Source organism: Haliaeetus leucocephalus, unplaced genomic scaffold (assembly GCF_000737465.1).
Source record: "Haliaeetus leucocephalus isolate CR32 unplaced genomic scaffold, Haliaeetus_leucocephalus-4.0 Scaffold773, whole genome shotgun sequence".
Lineage (NCBI taxonomy): Eukaryota > Metazoa > Chordata > Aves > Accipitriformes > Accipitridae > Haliaeetus > Haliaeetus leucocephalus.
In genome coordinates this window covers 1,650,537-1,671,568 of record NW_010973209.1, presented here as the reverse complement: position 1 = coordinate 1,671,568, position 21,032 = coordinate 1,650,537, and positions in this window count along the sequence as shown.

The window sequence follows — 21,032 nt, the reverse complement described above, 5'->3', positions numbered from 1 at the left end:
TGGGAAAGACAAGCGTGATTTATTGTGCTAAATCACACAAATAAAAATACGTAAGTGACTCAAGCATGCACTTGCCTTAGCAGGGGTCAGCGCAGCAGCGAGACACATCCCTCTTCCCACCTGGTGGAAAACCGCCCCGGGGAATCCTCCCAGGATCCAGTTACGGATCTGGGGAACATCACTTAAGCCAATGTATTTCATTTCCAGTCCCTTGGGATTCCAGATGAAGAATCAAAGGGGTGAAAAGGGAAGCTCCACCCAAGTTTGTATTTCACAGGATGAGGTGCATTATCAAGTGACAGTGAAACGAGCCCGAGGCGCAGTGAGTGCCGGCAGAGTGCCTACGTAGCCATGAGTTTTGATTAATTACCGCGGTATAGCTTTATCTCTCGCTCCAGTGACTTAACCACATGCACTGGGCGGAGGAGAAGCTCCTGGCCAAGAGGGAAGGTGACATAGAGCTCCCACTCCCAGCCTGCAAACCCCTCTCTTGCTGAAAAACCCTTTGCAAATAGAGATAATTTTTGAAGGGCTATGTTAAATGGGTTTTAAACAATAATTAAGCGGGGACGGGCTATGCACACGCAGCTCGGCCAGAATTGCCATTAAAAGAAGAAGAAATGATTCACTCCGTCACCTTTCGAAGCGACGCTGTCTCATTGTGGGAGGATAGGAGAAAGTACCAACTGCCCACTCGCCAAACCCCGCTCTCCTTACTCAGAGGGAATTTTTATATTGCCACCCACACAAATTCAAAAACCCATGACTCATCTCCACGGATAATGAGATCAGATTTAAAGTGACGAGATTTTGAATACAATAAAGGTTGCCTCCTAAGTTCACCGCTCGTAGAAGGCACTTTTTCCAGCATTTCCCACCTACTCCAAGAGGTGGAAAAGTCCTGATTTATTTCCATCTCCACCTCTCCCAGGAACAAAGGCTCTCAGGAGACCCCATGCCTCCCAGAGCCAGGGTTTTTTTGGACAAACACCACCTATCCTCCACATACAGCCAAAAAAAAAAAATCACAGGAGCTGGCAAAGCCTCGCATTGGTGGGAGCACTGCCCAAGCAGGAACTGAGAGGTCTGGCCCGTGATCAGCTCCATCTCGAGATGTTTCACTCGTTCCTGGCTCTCCTCCCATTGCTCCGTTCCCAGCTCTAACCTGGCGGTGGAGGACAGAGAGAGGATTTAACACCTGAATATGCCTCCTATCCTTTGCAGCTGCTGTTGCAGGGCAGGATCGGGCTATGAATCATGGACCCCTCTGGATTTTGGATGAGAAAATCATTCCCAGAGGGATTTTGAAGCTCAGCTTCAAGTTTAGGGTCTCTCAACCACTCTGTGGTTGGGTTGTGGGTTTTGTTTGGTTTTTTTTCACATTACCCCGTTGGGCTCAGGGTTCCAATTACTGCTTTTCATTCCTTTTTTCTTTAATGATTTGGAAATATTTGAGTGACAGATCTTTTATTAAAACATTGTTATCAGAAAGCATCCAAGAACGGGCAGGGCCGAACCACTCAGGGTTTCCATGCCTCAGGGAGAGCGAAGCTCTTCCTGGCTCTCGCCTGGCCTCTGATGAGCAGAGGTTTGGTATGCAGGCTTGGGTAAAGAAGACAGAAGAACGCGATTGTCGCAACAGGCCGGTAGGAAAATGAACGTCCATCACACCAGAGAGGCAAAGGAGACACCCTTCAAGAGCTTCTTCCCATCCCACTGCTGGCAGGAGAGCCATGATCAAGAAGGACATGGTGCGGGCAGCTGGTGCCGTTGCTTGCCTTGTTCCTTGTCCACTCGGTGACCATCCACACAGCTAATGCTCCTCTTGTGCTAATGCTTCAGGCACCCAAGCTAAATCCAGTGGTGGTCATGTCTTAGACCCTTCTTTTGGAGCACGACTTTGCATGAGTCATTTTTCCTTGCTTCACCTTCTCTCCTCCTGCTTTGCCCATTGAGACGTCAAGTTCCCCGGGACAAGAAGCCTGTAATGGTCCATCACATGCTGGTACAACAGTTAGTCCCGTGATCGCATCTTCTGACACAGGCACTGCACATAAAGGTCTATGGATTATATTCTGGAGGAGATCAAATTAATTGCTCATGGATGTGATGGAAAATGAGGTTTTACCCATCCATCCTTTTTTTCCCCCTACTAAGTGCATATTTTTTCCATTTTGCTTTAAAGATCATTCTAAAATGAGCCTTGGAGCACCAGGGCCAGAACCTGAAATAATTCTGTTTAGAAGGCCCTCAGCAGGGGTTACTATTGGGTTGCTGCGTGTCTTCTCAAAGCTCTCCCATCTTCCACAGCACGTTCTCGCTGCATTTTCCAAGAAACTGGGCAAGAAGAATCCAGCTGCTGTCCCCAGCTCGCCTCACCCAGAGTATTTTGGGTTTTGGGATGGTGGGATCGAGTGCCAAACACCAACTGCTCTTTGTCAGAGCACACACTTGACACGGCACCGCTTTCTAGTCCTCCCAGGCTGATGTGGTTTCTGCCCAGCTAAGTCAACATCACACCCAACGGTTGTGGAAAAAGAAAAAAAAAAAAAGCCCAATTTGCTCTCTCTTGCCTATCCATGAAGCAATTCCGATTATTTAATGGACTAAACGAGCCTGAAAGCCACAAGGAGCACCTGTGGTGAGAGGAAATGAGTATTTCACAGCTGGATGCATTTGGCGGGTCACTCGCAGGTTCTGGCACAGAGGGGCATCGCTGGCATCTGGGGCTTGGCCGCGCCATTCCTCCGCTGCTCCCAAGAGGGAGGAGATCAGGAGGGAGGAATTTCTAATTATGCTTGCCGAAAATTTCACTCCTACTGAAATTGGATGGATGTTGGGCAGGTTTGCTCGAGGCAAAGGGGCTAAGCCCCTTTCCTAGAGGCCACCTATCTTTCAGGAGATGAGGTTTTTGTGAAGCCAACATGCATCTTCACTGATGAAAGATATGAGCAGAAGAATTCCACCTGACATGCAGGGACAGACTTCGCTGATGCCCCGGGGCTACGCACACCCCTGTCGCTGTGCCAGGGGGTGCCAAGCATTAGCAGGGCTTCATCCTGCTTACATGCTCCTGAGTGCATGTTCTCAAATCCTTCTTCCCAAAACAAAAATTATTATCAGGGCTTTTGCCTCCTTTGTTTTGCTTGGCTGGGTCACCTCTGTTTATTGTTTGTTGCCGCGCTGCCTCTGCTGCCGAGCGGCTGGAGACGGGCTATGCCAGCGGGCAGATGCCGGACGGGGGAGAAGGGTCTGGACATGCAGGATGCGGCGCTGCCTGCTCGAGGCTCCGCGTGTGACACGAAACAGTGGGAAAAATTCAGCCAAAACTTTGTTTTGACAGAGGATTTGGTTTCCTGTGCAGCCCCAGCAACTCTTGCATTATTGTTGTTATTATTACTAATACTATTATTATTATTATCTTGAACTGAAATACCCAGCAACAAACACATTAGGATTTTGCTTTTGCCTCACCTTGTTCTGCCAACAAAAAATGTTGAGGGGAACTCACGAACTAAGCAAGCAATGGGGCAGAAACCACCTAAGACTTTCAGAGTGGAGTAAAGAAAGCTGGACGGGAAGGAGCCTGGGAAGGGTCTAGGAGCAAGGTGGTAGCAAAAGTGCTCAGGCTGGAGGCTTTGAACTCAAGCAAGAGACATTAGGGGAGAAATACAAATAGAGAGGGGCAGAAAATAAATGAGAAGCACTTTTCCTACACCCCTGCTCACTCATAAAACTGGAGGAGTGAAGCAATGTACGCCACTTGTGCCAAGGGAAAGGAGAGGAGAGGAAAACCGACAACTTCACCAGCTCGGCGAGATCTTCAGGAAAAAAACAAATGACCTTTTGTGCTGTCTGGGGAGAGACTCTTCCATCATCTTTATGGATTTCCACCTTTGGCAATAGCTAAATAGGCTTGCATATCTACCATCAAGACACTAACAGCCATGCCATAAATCTTAACCCTAAACTATCATTATTCACCAGAGAAAATGAATGGTTTGCTCTGCACATGAAAAAAGAGCACAGCTTCTGAAAGAGGAGACCCCTCTCGGGCTGGGCATCCTCCCCGGCTGCATTTCGGGCTCGCTCCTACTTGTCGGTGGGATGAGCGCTTCTTGTGTATTCGGCTTTCAGAAACATCCATGAAAATGTGTTTTTTTCTAGTTCTTGAAACCGATATTATCTTGATATTATCTGTTGCTTGAAAGAGTGAGTCAGGTTGGGAAACGATGCTAGGTGGTCAGGTCTCAGTTGCTGTTCCGCAAAATGGAGTTAGATGAACTCACTCGGAATAAACATTAAGGATTACTGGGGTCCCAGAAATTATAATAATTGGGGTTAAACTCATCGATACAGCCAGAAAAATTGTCCAGAGCTTGTTTCGCCTTTCTCCTCTCCCCCACGAAGGGGACACAGCCCAGGTACGGTTGTGTTGGCTCTGGGGCAGCTGCAATGCGATTTAATTCCTCCCCTCTCATTACCGCTTCCTTAGCCGGGGTGCCTGCGAGCCCTAAGGGAGAGCAGGGGATGAGGGGAAACATTAGTTTCTTAACAAATTCTTGTGTCATCTTCTTGACAGCACCTTTAAGCGCTGAATGACACTCAGGAATGATGTGGCTTAACCTCAAGAGTTCAAGCGAGGGAGCATTTCCCCTTGCCAAGGAGCAGCAGTAATCGCTGGAGAAGAAATCCGTTCCAGCCCTCCCTGCCAGCAGCCACCGATCGCTTTTAACCCACGTGGCAGGGACACATCCGAGGCACCCCGCTCCCTCCGGGCTGTGACACTACGCGAGCGGTAACAGCTGGGTACCGTTGCATTTTGGAAGAGCGTTAGGATATTTGTGAATAAAGGGGATACAAGACACCCTGCAAAATTACCGCCTTTCAGTGGAGGCGGCGCGACCGACCTTATCCACTCTCCTCATCTACTGAAAATGGAAAATAAAAGGGGTTAACGCAAAGCACGGGGAAGGCGAGCGCAAGCGGAGAGAATAGCGGCAGCACCTGCATTCCCGCGGGATGCAGGCTGGGCACGACGGGCGCCTGGCTCGCTGCGCCGGCCCCGTGGGTGAGGAGTTGGATGCGAAGGCTTTCCCGCAGCACTCCCTTTCCACACTTATTATCTGGAGACCAATAAAAAGCCATGGTCTTAAATCCCAGGGATTAAAGGTTTAACGTGACCAAGAAGAAGAAGAAGCCTGGAGAGCATTAATTAATGTTTATATGTGGTTTCTACCTTCTCTTCCCTTTTTCTTCACCCTTTGTCTGCCTCAAATGACAATAGGTGGGAACAGCTTTTTCTGCTCATGCCGGGCTTCACTGGCTAAGACTCTTCTTTCTCCTCTCCAAAACGTATGTAACAATTTAACGCAGGGGCTCATGATTCATGTGGCTTTCCCAGTGTTTATCTGCAATTAAGGCTCCCATTGTTCCCCAGCACTGGCCTTTTCTTGTAGGTTATATTCTCCACACAATGATCCCCATCTCAGCCCTGCAGCCCTAGCCTGGGAAACACTCGGCATCGCTGCCTCCACCGCTGGAGCCCACGCTTCTCCTCCCTCCTCTCCAAAACGAAGTAAATAACTTGCCACCCATGCGGCATTAAGAGCAGGCACCGCTGCAAAGTCCCACCCTCGCTGGCTTCTCGGGAGCTGGTGTGTGTAACCCTGACCTTTCTTTCTAACTTCTTTGGGTCAAAAGTATTCCTTGTTCACGGGATGAGCCTCTGGCAGGGAGGAGAGAAGATGAAGTACCTAATCCCCAGCCAGATGCTCAGAGGGTATAAATGGCTCCCCACTGATTTATGTCAGCTGAAAATATGACTCAACTGTGTCTCTAGGTTTCTGTATAGCATTGCACTATGATGCACTTGAACCCAGTAATTTTAGCCAAGCAAAAATTTCAAGCTACTGCAACAGGTGAAAAGAATGAGGAGGGGCTGTTCTCTTCTCCTGCCTCATCAGAACACATACTACCATCTTCTTTTAAAAAAAAAAACCAGAAAACAACAAAAAAAACCCCGAAAAAAATCCCTCATCAGCTATTCATCTAAGTTCTTGAAGTTTTTTATACTGTATTATGGTTTTATTTTTCATGCTCAGCCAGCAGAGAGGACGCATTGCATGGACAACACTGCATACAGGGGAGCGCAGGATGGCAGTGCCTGGGGTGCAGCATCCCTGCAATCCATCACGCGGAGAGGCCTTTGCATTGGAAGGAAGAGACTTACACTTGGGTACAACATTCACAGTTGCATGAAGAAACTTCAAAAAACCTTTGGTACTTCAGTTGCAAACTCCAGGCCTTGGAAGTTGGGGATGCTGGAGACTGGGTGTTGCAAGAAGTGATAAATTAACCTCTCTTTTTCAGGAAACACCTATAGAAGTAGACTGGGTGAGCTATGAAAACCTTATGCAATAACAGATGCCACCTTCTCCATATTTTCCATGGTTCCAGCCTACCCTACCTAGAGATGTCTGTCCCTCCCCTCTTTTCCTCCTGTCATTCATGTGCTTTCCCAAAACCTGTTTGGAGATGCCTGCTGACCAGGACAGGAGGCTAAAGCTGAGAGGAGAAAGCCCGGTGCTGGGCTCCTGGCAAGGCAGAGCCTGCAGCTCCGTGTCATCCATTCCTCATCCACTGCACATTCACGTACGATGACACCACATCATGGGCCCTGAATGCTCCCCCCTTGTAATTTTTGCATTCTGCTCCCTCTATTTATAAAGCAGGCTTGCCAGGCGAGGCACGCCGGGTAAACGCGCGATGCCAAGGCAGGATTAAGCCTAACTGCATTGCAGCAATTCCAGGCGCTGCCAAGCGAGCACTTCTGCATGAAAGAGCAATCACCGTGTCCGTCCCCCTCCTCTCCGCTGCATGCAGCCAGAGGCTTGGTACCGACCCCCGGACAAAGCGGAGAGCATCCCTCCATCCCGCAGCTCCCGGGGGTTTAGTCAGTCCTAAAGAGCCGCAGCGATCCCAACAGCGCCGGGCTGGGGGGTTAATACAACGCAGTGAGGGGGGACTCCCTTTTCACCTCCCTCCTAACACAGGCACAGAATTAATTTGAACTAGAGGAAGTTTCTTAAGAAGAGAAATTTACTCGGGATATCAATATTTCCAGTAATGGAATATCCACCATAACCTAGGCACACTGCTCCGCGATCAATTAGCCTCGCTGTTAAAATGTCTCTCCTGCCACCTCCATCATCCATTCTGTCCATTAGGGAAAATCCAGTAGATTTAAAAATGAGATGCATGTCATTTCAACTTCTGTATCATTTTTTAATGCAAAAAAAAAGAAAAGAAAGGATAATGCTAATTAAAAAAAAAAACCTTCCCCAAAAGATATTATTTTCCAGAAGCTGCAATTACAGCTCTTTTGCTTCTGACTCTAGACCAAGAGCTAATGAACTCATTGACAATATAACTAGCGTGCAAGGAAAGGGACTTGGCACAGCAAGAAGCCGAGCCCTATGAATAGAAGGTTTCGTACAGCCTCAGCCACGTTAATGCCGTCTCCATTCAAAAACATTGTGCCTGAGCATGGGGGAATATTTCCACGTTTGCCAAATGGAATAACCGTAACAGCAAGTTATTATTACTCCATTAAGCAACCGCAGCTATTTCTCTGCTCTTTCCCCAAGTTAAAAAACAAAGGCTGAACAGAACATAACTGTTCACAGCCTGTTTAGCAAGATCACCTATTTTTAATGCGACATCTGTTATTACGCCAAAGTACCCATAGCTCCTGAAAAAAAAAGAAAAAGCTGGATAATAATAGAACTTTATTAATTATAATCACCAGCAATTAGAGAGAGAATGGGCCCGATCCTGCTCTCACCTACAGACACCACAAGGGCACAATGCCAGGTGAGGGAGGGAAGGCAGGTCTGTGAACCTAAAGGCACATGAAGGGTTGCCCAGGGCACGTCCACCCACCCGTCCTTGACGAGCAAGAAGCAGATCGGCCCAGAAGCGAGAAGGAAGGGCGTGCTTGAGAGCTTAATGAGGCAGCAGGACTCACTGCCACACGATGCTTCCGAAACCCAAGAGCCACAGTGTAACTGATGTGGATAATAATACCTAGGGTCATTATAGCCAGAAGTAAGAAGCATTTTGGAGGCATATACGATGTCATGTACCGGGGTTAAGCCAGCTGTTAGAGGTTAGGAAAAGGGCCATTGCAGAAGAAAGATTGCTCTGCATCTGTCTGCCACTGTTCCTTGTGTTTCCCTCTGCGCCCTTGGCACCCAGCGCTGATAAATTTGACTCTACTCTTTGGACACCTATTTTTCTAAATTACTCGGTGTTCTCCACTTCCACTCTCTGTTGCAGGTACTGCTCAGCTAAGAACAAAGTAGTCAAACTCAAAGACGTCTGCTTTTGCTAAAGGTACCAGGGGATCATTAATTTCCAGGCAAATCAAGGTCCGGTGGCTTCAGATGTTATTTAGCCGGCAGCAATCTAAACTAAGGAAACCAACGAAGAGCAATTCACCTTTGCAGGAGACAGGATAAATTGTCTCTTTCTCTGCACTGGCCATAGATGGAAGAAGATGGTCAGCTCAGACTAAACAGCAAACTTTTGGATGGTCAAAGTCAGGTGAGATGAAGCCCACCCAAAGGGAGGAGTGTTACAAGCCACTGTTGTGTAGCGGTGCCCGACAGATTCTCAAAATGAGAATAACAATGTCTGCCATAATTTAAAAAAATAAAGGTAGTATAAGGTTTATTTCCTCACCTCTTAATTGTCAGTCCTGAAAGGGCTCATTTTTTGCATACCATAACGGCAACAAAAATTTGATAAAGGGATCCAACTACCAACCAAAACTGGAGGAGAACATTGGAGCAGGAGCCAGCAAAAGAGTGGAAATCACAGCAACTTCCACTGAGAAATCAGGTCAGCATTTCTATTCAATCCCGGTAAAATTCACTGGTATTAGCTCATTCGGCTTAAGAACATGAATGAATATGACAGCCTGGATATGGGAGCTACATTACAGCAGAACGGCAATGGGACCCGAGGTACCTGAAGTGGCTTGGACCCTAAACTTGACAGTAAAGCTGATGGTGGCTTCACTGGAGATGGGCGCAAAGATCCAACTTCAGAGATTAAGGGCTGGTGGCTTCAACCTGAACCTCTCTAAAGCTGATGAACGGCCCCACAGGAGCATTTCTGTGATTTGCACACTGAGTTTACTGACTGCCAGCTTTGGGTGCCTTCACAAATTCACCCCCAACAGCAAGCTCCACCACGACTGTGGGTTTTTCATACTCCAGACCTGCATGCTACAGCTTGGTCCCATCCCTGCCGCTCACATCCTTCTGCACCTGCTGACTTGGGCTAGAATCACAGGTGATAATATACTGCCAGAAAGTCTGTTACAATATTTCCCCATGCACCAAAAGCACAGGAATTTGGAGGAATTTACGAGAAACTCTGGCAAGACTCACACCCTGGTTCACAAGCTAAAGCCTTTCAAAGGAATTAAAATACTTTTCTTATGAGCAGCTGAACTCATGTCCGTGCTCTTATTGCTATCAGGCAGGATCCCTGGGTCTTGCAGTCTTGCCGCTCTCGTCTTTGTTATTTTGAGAACTGTGCTTCACCTCTTTGTGCCTTTAGCTTCCATATCTGTAAAATGGGCTCTTCACCTAACTTAGAAGTCTTGCATCAACTAATGTTGCTAAAGCATTTAAAATCATGGCCATGGAGTTCTTGTTTTCTTGATTTCACCCTGTAAGAAGAGTAAAATTAAAGCCAATTGCTACAGAAAAGAAGCCTTTGTGTCTCATCTTCCTCCATCAGATTAAGTTTCTAAGGTATGTTAAGAAATGAGACCCCATAGGGGTTAGCGGTGTCCATTTAAATCTCTCAAATACCTACACGCAAATACACCAAGTGCACAAGGATTAACTCTAAATCTGAGTGGATTAGTCAAGAAGTCTTGCACAGCAATGTGGAATTGCTGGAGAAAAATATATAAAATTGTCATTTTTGTCAACTTTACAATACAACTTGATCCCCCATGTATAATGAGCTGTAAGCCTGGCAATATCGCAGGATCAGGTGAAGAGAAAACTTTCACTTGGGAAAAACACAGTGGAATTCACGGGGTCAGAGCATCAGAGACATGAGAGATGGGAAACCTGAGGCCACCTAGCTCCCTCACTCAACACCCAGCAGTCCCCACCGGCTGCCTTCCTGGAGCTCGTCCAGTCCTTCTTCAAATCTATAGTCACACACACACATATAAAAATATGTATTTACACACTCCCAAGGAATTAAAGACAACTATGAAAGATTAGGACGTGGAAGGCTTGATTAAACATATGAAATAACGTGAGCAAACGGATAACCTTGATCTGTCTTTTGAAGGCTATATACATCATCATACTAAAAAAAAGGGAGACAACTCCCTTTCAAGAAGAACATTTAAAATAAAGCAAGCCCAGTTTCCTACAGCACTTCCCTTGCTTATGAGATGTTTCAGCTGAAGGAGAGCAGAGAAAACCACTTACGATAACCTTACTGATCTATGCACTGACCCCTAGAAGTTGCTACCATGCTACATGGGTGGAAGAAGTGACTAAGGGAAAATTCCAGCTCTGACAGCTGTCCTGAGAAGTTTGTGACTCTGTGAATCTGTCGGTAGAAGAAAGGACGCACCACGCTGCCCTTCTGCCAGGTATGGGGGAGAAATATTAAAAGGCAGTAAGATTTTTTTCTAGGTTATCAAGGGAAAAGGGTCAGAACTGCTCCCAGGCTCCCGTAACCCGGATTGCATTTGATCCACAAAACTTTCCTCACTTTTTTCCTAAAAATTTCCCTGCCTCGAACTGGTTGTCAGTGGCTGCATGACTGGTCACAGCTTATTCATAGCCTTAATTAGCAGGTGTGTGACTGCCTGTTGAGCCACATTTTTAGATCTCCCGGCTCTTGCAAGCTGTCAGAAAGAAAGGCATTATTTTAGGTAAAATACCACCGCAAAACAGAGTGACATTCAGTTTGACGTGTGAGGATAAATTAAGGATGAGGATACGTTAAAGAAAACTCTGAGCGCCTTCGTCACATTCCTATATTCAAGGAGAAATGCAGCTGAGTTTCAGTTGATCTTGGCTTCTTCACTGACCTGTAGCAGTAAATTTTCCCCCCTTTTAGTGTTTAAATAGTTTGTCAGTGAATGATCCCATTCATAAAGTGCTGGCGATGACAGTTCTGCAAAGCTAAATGGCACTTAAATGTGCACCTAATAAATCTGCAACAAAAATAAACAGAGAGGATGAGGAAAAAAAGAGATTAACAATGCCAAAGAGCTAAAAAAAAAAAAAAATTTAAAAAAAAAAATCACTGGCAGGTATGAAAGGATATTGTCATTAAAACTGTTTGAAATGGTATTGTGCAGGATTGCTCCCATTTCCCACCCCTGTTTGGCTGACCTTTGAATTCTCAGAAGAAAACAGGCTTGGCTGTTATCTGGGAACTCTGTATTTGGTCAGATAAATTTGCTGTGGACAGTGCAGATCCATCCCTCCGTGTCTCTGTGCAGGTAACCGCTTCCACTGCGACCTCCTGAATTAGCCAAAGGGCATCCCCACTCTCGTGGAAAGCAAAATTTGCATTTATGAAAGGGTAACCCTGGTTCCATAAGGAAAAATGAATGCAAATACTCAAATTGCTGAAAGCAGGAGTCAGACTGGGGGGGAAGTAAGGGCAGAAAAGCTGGAACTACGACAATCCAGTAAGAAACAAATTTCAGAGAACATAAAGCTCTTGTGTTGCAAACAAGATGCTTATCACAGAACCACAAACTCCAAGAGCAAAAGTTTTAATAACTTAGCCTAGTCGAAGGTGGCACTGAAGAAATGTCACATGTATTTAAGAACTGGAAAGAAAACTTGAATTAAGCAAACAGACTGAACGCTGACTTTAATAACTTGGGAAAAACCCCCCACACCTAAATGTAGAGGAGATACAGGGAAATGGGATAATGTGGAAAGAAGTTTGCTATGCCTAATCTCTCTCTTCAATAAGGTAATGGATTTTCTAGACAAAGAAAATGCAGTACACCAGTAATTTGTATGGACAGTGTAATTCTGTATAGGGAATTAATAACTTCACTGACAGAAGTGGGGTTTTGTGTAAGAGGGTACAGAGATGGCAAGAGATCAAAGGAAAACGTGTCCAGAGGGAGACAAGTGGGCTCAAGAAAGTTTATTAACAGAGTTGTTCAGGATTCAGACTGAGACTAATTTTATATAACTCTTTAATTAAAACCCTGGGCAGAAAAAGCAGAGTTGAGCCATCAAAGTTTGCTGACGACAAAAAGCTGAGTCAGATTGCCATTACCGAAAAGGACTGTACAACCTGCAGGAAAAGCAGGAGATGGAGGACTGGAGCAGAGGAACGAGACACGGGATGAGCAAGCCCCAAGCGTGGTAATCAGGGAATGACCTAACAAGGTTTCTGGATACCAAAATCAGGTGGCCCATACTAAAAAACAATGTAACTGTAACTCCAAAATGAGCCAGATAAGGTACTTGTGCTGGAGATAGCACCGCTGTGAGACCTTCTGTGTAGCAACGTGTATAGTTTTCATCACCTATATTCAAGAAACATAAATTCAGCCTGGAACAGGAGCAGCAAAAGGATACCAGAGTGATCGGGGGAAGGAGTTTATCTCATGAGAGAAGCCTCCAAGAGCCTAGCAGGATGAAGGCTGCACCGAGATATGATCCCTAGCTATAAATACCCAGGGACAGAAGCAGCAGAGAGGGAGAAGAACTGTTTGTGCTAGTGGACAATGCTAGTACAAAAAATAAAATACAGTGAAATGGGACATACATAAGTGTAGATAGAAAATTTAATGAAGGACGACCACAGGAGTTAGCCTCTGGAACAGCTTTCCAATAGGAGTAGAAATGTACAAACCCCCTCCATTTGTTTTTAAACGGAGATGGAAATATTTATGAAAGGGAAAGTATGAACAAACACATGCAATTGCAACAAGCTGGTCTTCGTAATCCAAACAGACCCTGCTAATCCTGATTTTTATCTCCTGCCATCGTACAGGATCCCATCTTGAGAAAGCACCCCCCAGCACTAACAGCGGAGAATCTTGTTGCACGGGGAAAAGGGGAATATTTGTGTTATGTTTCACAAGCATCCATTTCCTGGTCTGTTGTTATTGTAACTACGCCGAGTTTAATCAAACTAAGCTGTTAGGAAGAACAAGCAGGAAATGAAACTGATAAAACTAGGATCCTCCAAAGAGGACAGCACGGCTCTTAGAAGCACTTGGGGAACATCACTGATTTGGCAACACTCCCCTGTTTACCTGCTCCAGATTTATCCTCCAAAACCTAGAGCTTAGTTTCTTTGCTGACAGCAGATCTTTAAACAGAGCTATTAGAAAAGAGTCGAAATGCAGAAAGCTTTCCTTTTCTGAAAGAAAAAAAGAGCATCCTGCCTTCGCAATCCAGTTGCTGGATTTGCAGTAAGTAACTCAACTTAGGAGACCCACCGCTGCGGGAGACCGTGCGAGACACCCTCAAAAGAGCTCTATCTTCAGAGGAAGGATTATCTGCTGCTTGAAAATCAGGATCTCTCTCGGGTGTCTCAAATTCAGACTTTGAAGACTGATCTTGGCCCTTGCTCCCAGGCCCGCGTCCCATACAAACTGCACGCGGCGCTGAGTAAATCAGGCTAGAATCCCACTCTCTGCTACCTTGGGCTCTCTGCAAATTACTGCTCGAACAGATGGGCTCCGTACTGTGTCCAAAAGGTCAACACATTTGGCCTAATCCAGACCAGGGCTGGGAGCCAGGGAGCAGAGCATTCCTCAGGAAGGGGGTCACAGAGGCAGCTCCACAGCTTTCAAACAGCTTTTACCAAGGGGAGGACCAAGTTCGGGGGCTTTCGCTTATCCCCGGGTGGCAACACGGCACGAGGAGAGAGGCAGGTCCTCGGGAAGGGGAATAACGAACCTCAGATTTAGCAGGGAAATGTCTGGCTGACGCTTCACGAATGAGTTATCCCGCCTCTCCTGGCAAGAGCTTAGAACAAACGTCAAGCCATTCTCTGCACTTCGACGTCTTCATCTTACTGCTCATGATGGGTGACTTTTCACTGCACAAATGGATCTAATTATTACCTCAGGGGTAAATATTCACTCAGGCACACAGAGAATAAGGCAGGTAACTCCCAGTCTGGGCTTCTAATCCCATTATCAGACACCTCCTCAGCATCATTATCCCAAATAACACAAAATGAAACACAGGGGAAAAAAATACCATTGTATTTCCAGTAATGAGAAGCATGGACAAGAGAGGAAATAATTTCTCTGAGTCATGCTCCCCACCCAAATAATAGAAATATCTCCATGTGGAGAAGCAGATGACGTTATGGATTAGCTGCACTTAATTTTCATCGTGAAGAAGTTCCTATGTGCAAATCCCAGCACAGAAAGCCAGCTCTCTCTACTTAGGTGGCCTGGACTGCGGCTATTTGCTCTCTTTGAGGTTTGCAGGGAGCTGGTGCCGTACATCCCTTGTTTGCAAGGGATCAGTCCTCTCAGACTGAAACCATCCTCCTCCGATCATCCCGCATCAATCCAGGGATGAGCACAGCCGCAGAATAAAGGGAGCGATTGTTCCGGATGGAGAAAGCCATTCTGATGTGGTTTGGGAGCAGACTTGGGCGTCTGCTGCTCAAGAGCTGGCGGCATGGGTGGATCACGGTTCCTACCCCCGGGAGTCCCAGAAGGGGCAATCCCCCAGCTGCAGAAGCCCCGAGGACCTCCTGCGGGAGCAAAGCTGACTGGGAAGGGGCAGACGCAGCAAGGTTTGGAAAAGGAGCCGGAATTACAGGCAATCCGAGCTTCCAGTAAGAAGAGGGAAATTCCCGTCTCTCCTGGCAGGACCTTGGATGCCCAGAGCACCAAGGCTTGTACGTGCACGTATATGCTAGGGACAGGGACGGATGATGGAGGAAAAGTTTCTCTCTTCTCTGAGCTGGTGCCACCATCTCCCAGCAGAACAGCTGTGAGCAAGAAACCCTCAGCCTGTGACCTGTGTGTGTATTTATCACTTTTAATCCATCACTTCCAGCTTGTTGGTTTCTCATTTAGCTACGAGATGTCTAGGAGAGTCTGTATTCTCCAGAGGCACCAGGAAAGCTCCACAGAGAGCAGCTCTGCGATCTGGCTTTAAAAATAATCTTCCCTCCCTCCCCAAATGTTAGCTTGCTAAAAAGTACTCGAGAGCCATAAAAAATCTACAGGGTTTGTATCCAGCAGTCTCAAGGAAGAAGCCCTGCTGTTTCCATGACGGTTTACACCTCTTTTTTTTCCCCACCACTTTTGCAAAGAGTACTACTATAGTATCACGGTTACGAGGTGACACTGCTGAACAGCCACCCAAGCCGCCTAGCTGTGGCGGGGAAGGATGCTGCTGAAAACTTTCTCCCAGTGGTTTGCTTCTTGCAAAAATACTAGGGCCTGACTGACAAAGCAGCTCTCAGACTTGTTTTAACTTAATTTACTCCCTGCGAGAGCCTCTCTGACACCTTGCAGGGGTGCGGGATCTCTTGTACATAGGTCTACCCTAGCCAAACGGGCCCTAGCTCATCGGAGGTCTGTAAGAATCTGCACAGCATCAGAATTGGGTATCACGGCTCTGATATCACCAAGAAAGGTTTTGCTTTAGCTTAAATAAAAGCCGGGCTTTGGGTGTGGTGAGAACGGTGAAGTCTTAAGTGTCCAGGAACTTGTAACATTCGCCACCTGACAACGATGCTAGCTACTGTTTGGGAAAGACATTAATGGCCCTCGCATGGGAAGTGTAAAAGGCCTGAAATATTTTACTATTGTTTTATCAACACGGGTTTGGTTCCTTTGGTTTTATGCAAATATGAGAAGCATTTGCCCAAGGGGTAACCATTGCTTCCTCTGCTTTTGTAAGTGCTCTGGCATGCTCAGCAGCCTTCTTCCCCAGGAAATTTTGGCTTATGAAAGTTCTTTTTGATAAATTTGTTTCTCGCTAATCTCTGGGGGAAAAAAAGCCCTCCTCCCAGTTGCATGCAGGAAGGTAGGCTGTCCAGGACCAGGATGATTTCAGGAACCTCTCTCAGTGAGTAACTCTCTCTATTACTCTCAATTGTTTGACAAAACAAGAGCTTCAGTGTTTCCAGCAGTTAACTTACATGTCAGAACAGCCTAGAGGGGTTAACTCTCTCCATTGGCAACCGCCTAGCAGTACACCTCTCCCTTTTGGCACCTACGATCCCAGCAGCGATAAGAGGCTTCCTTCCTAGCAGTTACTGCCGTGCTAAGGCGTAATTATTCCACTGCATTGCGACAGTACGTTCATGGAGATTAACAGTATGGGAAAGAACTAGAACTGGGGGGAAAGCCTAGAAATCACAGGGTATCTGGTTATGAGGACAAAAAAAAAAAAAAAAAAGAATTAATCTATTTCTGCTAGGGAAAAATATATTTAGATTTTAGGATTCAAATCCCTGCACTGCAAAATCGCCCTCATTAACTTTAACTCCAGGACTTCAAAGTCTAAAAGCTAGTATCTAGTTACGGATTCCTAGAGCACAAGACAAGCAACAAGCTGGGGGGTGGGGGGTTTGGGGGGTTTTTTGGTTGTAATTTTAACCAAATATCACTAATTTAAGAGATCTGAATTGCAACTACTATGTTTGCAATGTGCCACTCTTGTAAAAAAAGGAAAGCTACTCTGGTCCAAAGATTTATGGCCCCAAACCACCTTGTCTTCAGTTTACAGTAAAACGTGATAAATCCTACCTGGCAGTACCAGACCTTGGGAAGAAAGAGGCGCGAGGTTCTTGCAGGATGTTCATGCCCAACATCTAAGATTCCATAGGATTTAGGCTTCACCAAACCTCTGCCTTCGTCAAGACACAGATTTGGGCCCAAATCCTGTGCTGTAGCCTAAGTCTAATCCAACTGTTCTTTACTCAGCTACGTTTTAACTTATATAGCGTAAGAGGCAACTTATGAAAAATCTGTCATTCACCATCCTTGCATATATAGCTAAACCCCAGAAAAAACTCTTTACAGAACCAGAGCTTTATCTGTCAAAACTTACCAAAGTTGACTTTTCAACATGATTATTTTTCTCCCTAGTCTTTATTTTTTGTGTAGTTGGATACCATTAAGATTTTCACCTTTACTTTTTCTTTCACCTCCTCTTTCTCCCCTCTTTTTTTTCACCCATTCCTTTCTTACTGGCCTTTTCCATTTTGCTTCTGAAGAAAGACAATGGAGAGAAGGGGGAACTGAAAACCCACCCAAACACCAAATTTCTTTGTACTGGCCTGGAGTTAAATGAATACATTAAAAAAAAAAAAAAAAAAACAAAAAAAAAAAAACAGGACGAAAGCCCATTCATCCTTGCTGGGACCTGGGGGAACTTAGCATCTTGCAGGATGAGCTCAGTGCTTTGCAAAATTATCTAAACAGTGGGTACAATAAAAGGTGGGTCCCAGCCAGAACTCCGGATATAAGCACTTTCCATCCCTGTAGGGGAGTTTGGATTTCAACATCGGGGCTTGTTTCTTGCTGTTAGAACTGGAAGCCGAACACCCCTGAACATCAGCAATGTTCAACCCCAAGGGCACACGTCTCTGATCAAACTCCTCCGATAAGTGACAAGCAGTCCTAGGACAGGAGATCTCGGTGCCTGGGATACAGAACAGTCGATAGCCTTTTAAAGAAATAAAACTATCTTCAGGACCAGTGCAAAGGCCCTTGGAAAGCCCTTTGCTGTCACACTACTGATAGAAGATGAAGCCTGTTTGTGCAGGCTTCCTCAATACTGACTCCAAGTTGCAGTACACTTCAGCTACACTTCTGAACAAGGGTGCCTAAAATGAGACTTGCAATGTTCTTTTCGGGTCTCAGGAGCACGAAGCAAATACAACTCACAGCCACAAGAGCTGGGCATCAGCACAGCCCCCTTTAAAGGCTAAACTCAAACAGCCAGGCTTTCTCCAGCCCAGCCCTGAAGCCTATCTCAGCTCAGCCCAAAGCAAAGGGGAAGAGTTGCTCAATTCTTTGCATTTCAGTGACAAGACCAAAAATAAACCCAACGGAAGAAAACCTTAAAACAAGAGGAAAAGGAGCACTTGCCTACCAAAGGCTGGGATCAGTACGTTCAATTCTGCTAGAATCTGTAGATGTTTTTCTCCAGCTGCAGATGTAACACAGAACAGACAACAAGTATGAAAAGATTTAGCCAAGAAATAATTCAATGCTTTTACCCTTTCTCCCCTGCTGTTTTCTTTCCATCCAAACACACGCATTCTGAATGTGCTTTCCATGAATATTCAAGAGATTTATCAGGAAAGTCAGTGAAAGTAATTCAGTGTGTGCAAGTATCAGAGAACATTTCAAGAGCTAATTTTGCACTTAATCACATTGAAAAATACGATGCTAAGATTGCTACTCATCCAAAAGAAGAACAAAAACATCTTCAGTGTCTTATGGACTCATTAAAAACTAGCCCAGACAGCTAGAGTATTGCATTTTTATCCAGATTGACTCATAAGTGATTAGAATGGGATTAAAAAAAAAAAAAAAATCACTGGAACTGTTCCCACTGTAAAGTGGGGTTGAATCAGAAACAATTATTTTCATTTGGGAAGTGAGAAATGTCATTTTGTAAAATTTATTTTATTCTTTGCTGGAAAATGGCCAAATTTGTTTTACTTGTGATTTAGAAACGTATCTTTAAAATTTTTTGAAATTTTATATTTTCATACATTCATTATCAGTTTCATTGGATAGCACAGAACCACCACACACCGCTTCCTATTTCAGAGAAAGAAAGTAATTTTTTTTTTCCTGTTTCTACTTTTCCTTCCCCTCCCGCCATGTAAATCTATGAAAATTCCTCAAATTAGACAAATCCACTGGGTGCCAAATGCAAAAAAATCCCCCACAAAACCCACATGCATTATCCATTTTATGGAACACACGTTGGTTAAAAGCAAGGCTATACAGTAAAATTTCCAAAAGCTATGTTTAAAATACACCTCTGAAATTTTTTTGAAAAGTTCACTAGAAGGTATTTTCACTTTGAACTCAGAGAAGTTAAAATATCTTTGATGCCTTCCCCGATGGTCAGCTTTTTATGTTGCTGGAATGATCTGCACAGAAAATTTGATTTAATGAACTATTCAGGTTTCCAAATAAACCTAGTTGAGACTCTTGCAGACTTTTTTGCAATCTGATGGTGAAACTCATTAGACAAATTATTTCCAGTAAATTGCTCTCTTCACCCTCACCGAGTACTACTGCATTTAAGACTTGTGGAAACATTTTATTTTGAGATAACATTGCTGTTGCTACTATCCAAGAACAATAGAGGACGATTATAGATTTCATAGACCATCTAATTTAATTCCTGTATAAACAGGCCATAGGCCTTTTTTAAATTAAATGCCATTTCAAGTCTGATAGATATGGTTGAACTAAAGCACAGTTCTGGAAAGAAAAAGAACAACAAAAAAAAAGAAGACATCCACAGATAAAGAATGTGCAACAACATACTGTATCATAACTCCGGCCAAGCGCCAAAATCCTGCCCCCCCACCCTTGCCTCTCACTGTGTCTGTCATGAGTATGTCAGGGCTCAGGGGAAAGAACAATGGTTCAGAGACAAAGAAATTTTGATGCATTTTAATGGCAGAAGAAAGACTTTGTAGCTCACAGCCCGCGTTTTCAACATACCAGGCAAGAGGGAAATCTTTTATCCCATTTCCATCTCTCAGTGCCATAAAAACCAGCTAAATGGCATCAAATGCCTGGGATTTTCAAAGTTTCTTGCAAACGAGCATTGCCCAACTCTGGTGAATTTGGCTTAGGTTTAGGTGCAAACCTGTAGATGCACTTAAACCTGTAGATGCCTTTTCAAAGCTGATTACTATGTATTAAAGACATACTGAGTGGAGCAAGGTCCCACCCTGGCTTCGCTGAAGTCAGCTGGAGTTTCACCATGTAAGTATTACCTGATGCAGATGCACGTGCCATTGCAGAGCTACTGAGGAGGTGGTATTAAACCCTTCCAAACACCATTGAGCAAGAACCCGGGGGGGGGGGGGGGGGGATGATAATAATAATAATAATAAAAAAATTTCTTTCTCCTCACTCAACACTCCTTGGATAAGTCACTTGAAATCTATGTGTGTGAATCGTCACCACCGCCCCCAAAAAAGGGATATAAAGAAATCATCTTCACAGGGTCACAAAGACCCATTTACTAGCCGTCCAGATGTAACTGCAGGAGGGGAGGTGACAGAAAATAGCTGTAACGCAAGTGCTTTCATTCTGACACGTTCATCAGGACCCAGTGACAAGGTGGCATTTAACAACACCCCTCACCTACCTTAGCAAGGTGCTACAAGGAAGTTTGCACAGTGCTTGCTGCACAGTAGTGTTAGGGAAAGTCTGATGACTCCCACTTTCTCCGGGATTTGTTAGAATAGAAAAACCTAGCCCAGAAAAGTCTCTGTCTAGCATTCTGAAAGAGAAACAACAACAACTGTTTTATTTATATATTTAATTTTTAATTAAAAAATAAAGGTTATCTTAATACATCTCTTGCAGCCTTTGGGCAAAATGCACCCTTAACAAGACTTTATGAAACATGATGCACATCTATTCTTGGCACACATCTTAAACAAACGTGAACTTTCTGCAGCAACTTCTTAAATCCATCATTCTCCCAAAACCCTGAAAACATTTAAATGTTCTTTAAAAAAAACTAAAAAATTAGAAGTGGGCCCAAAGCAAAAATCCCAGATCCAAGCATCCCAAAGCTTTTGGAAGAGACTCAAATCCAAACTCTCATCTCATTCGAAGTTTTATCCTGGATCACTGCAAATTCACAGACACGGCACCCAAACAACCAAGAGAGATGAAATCTGAATGCTGACCCGGGTATGAATCTCGCTTCAGAAGCTTTGATCTTTACACTGGGCCAAAGCAAACCTATGGG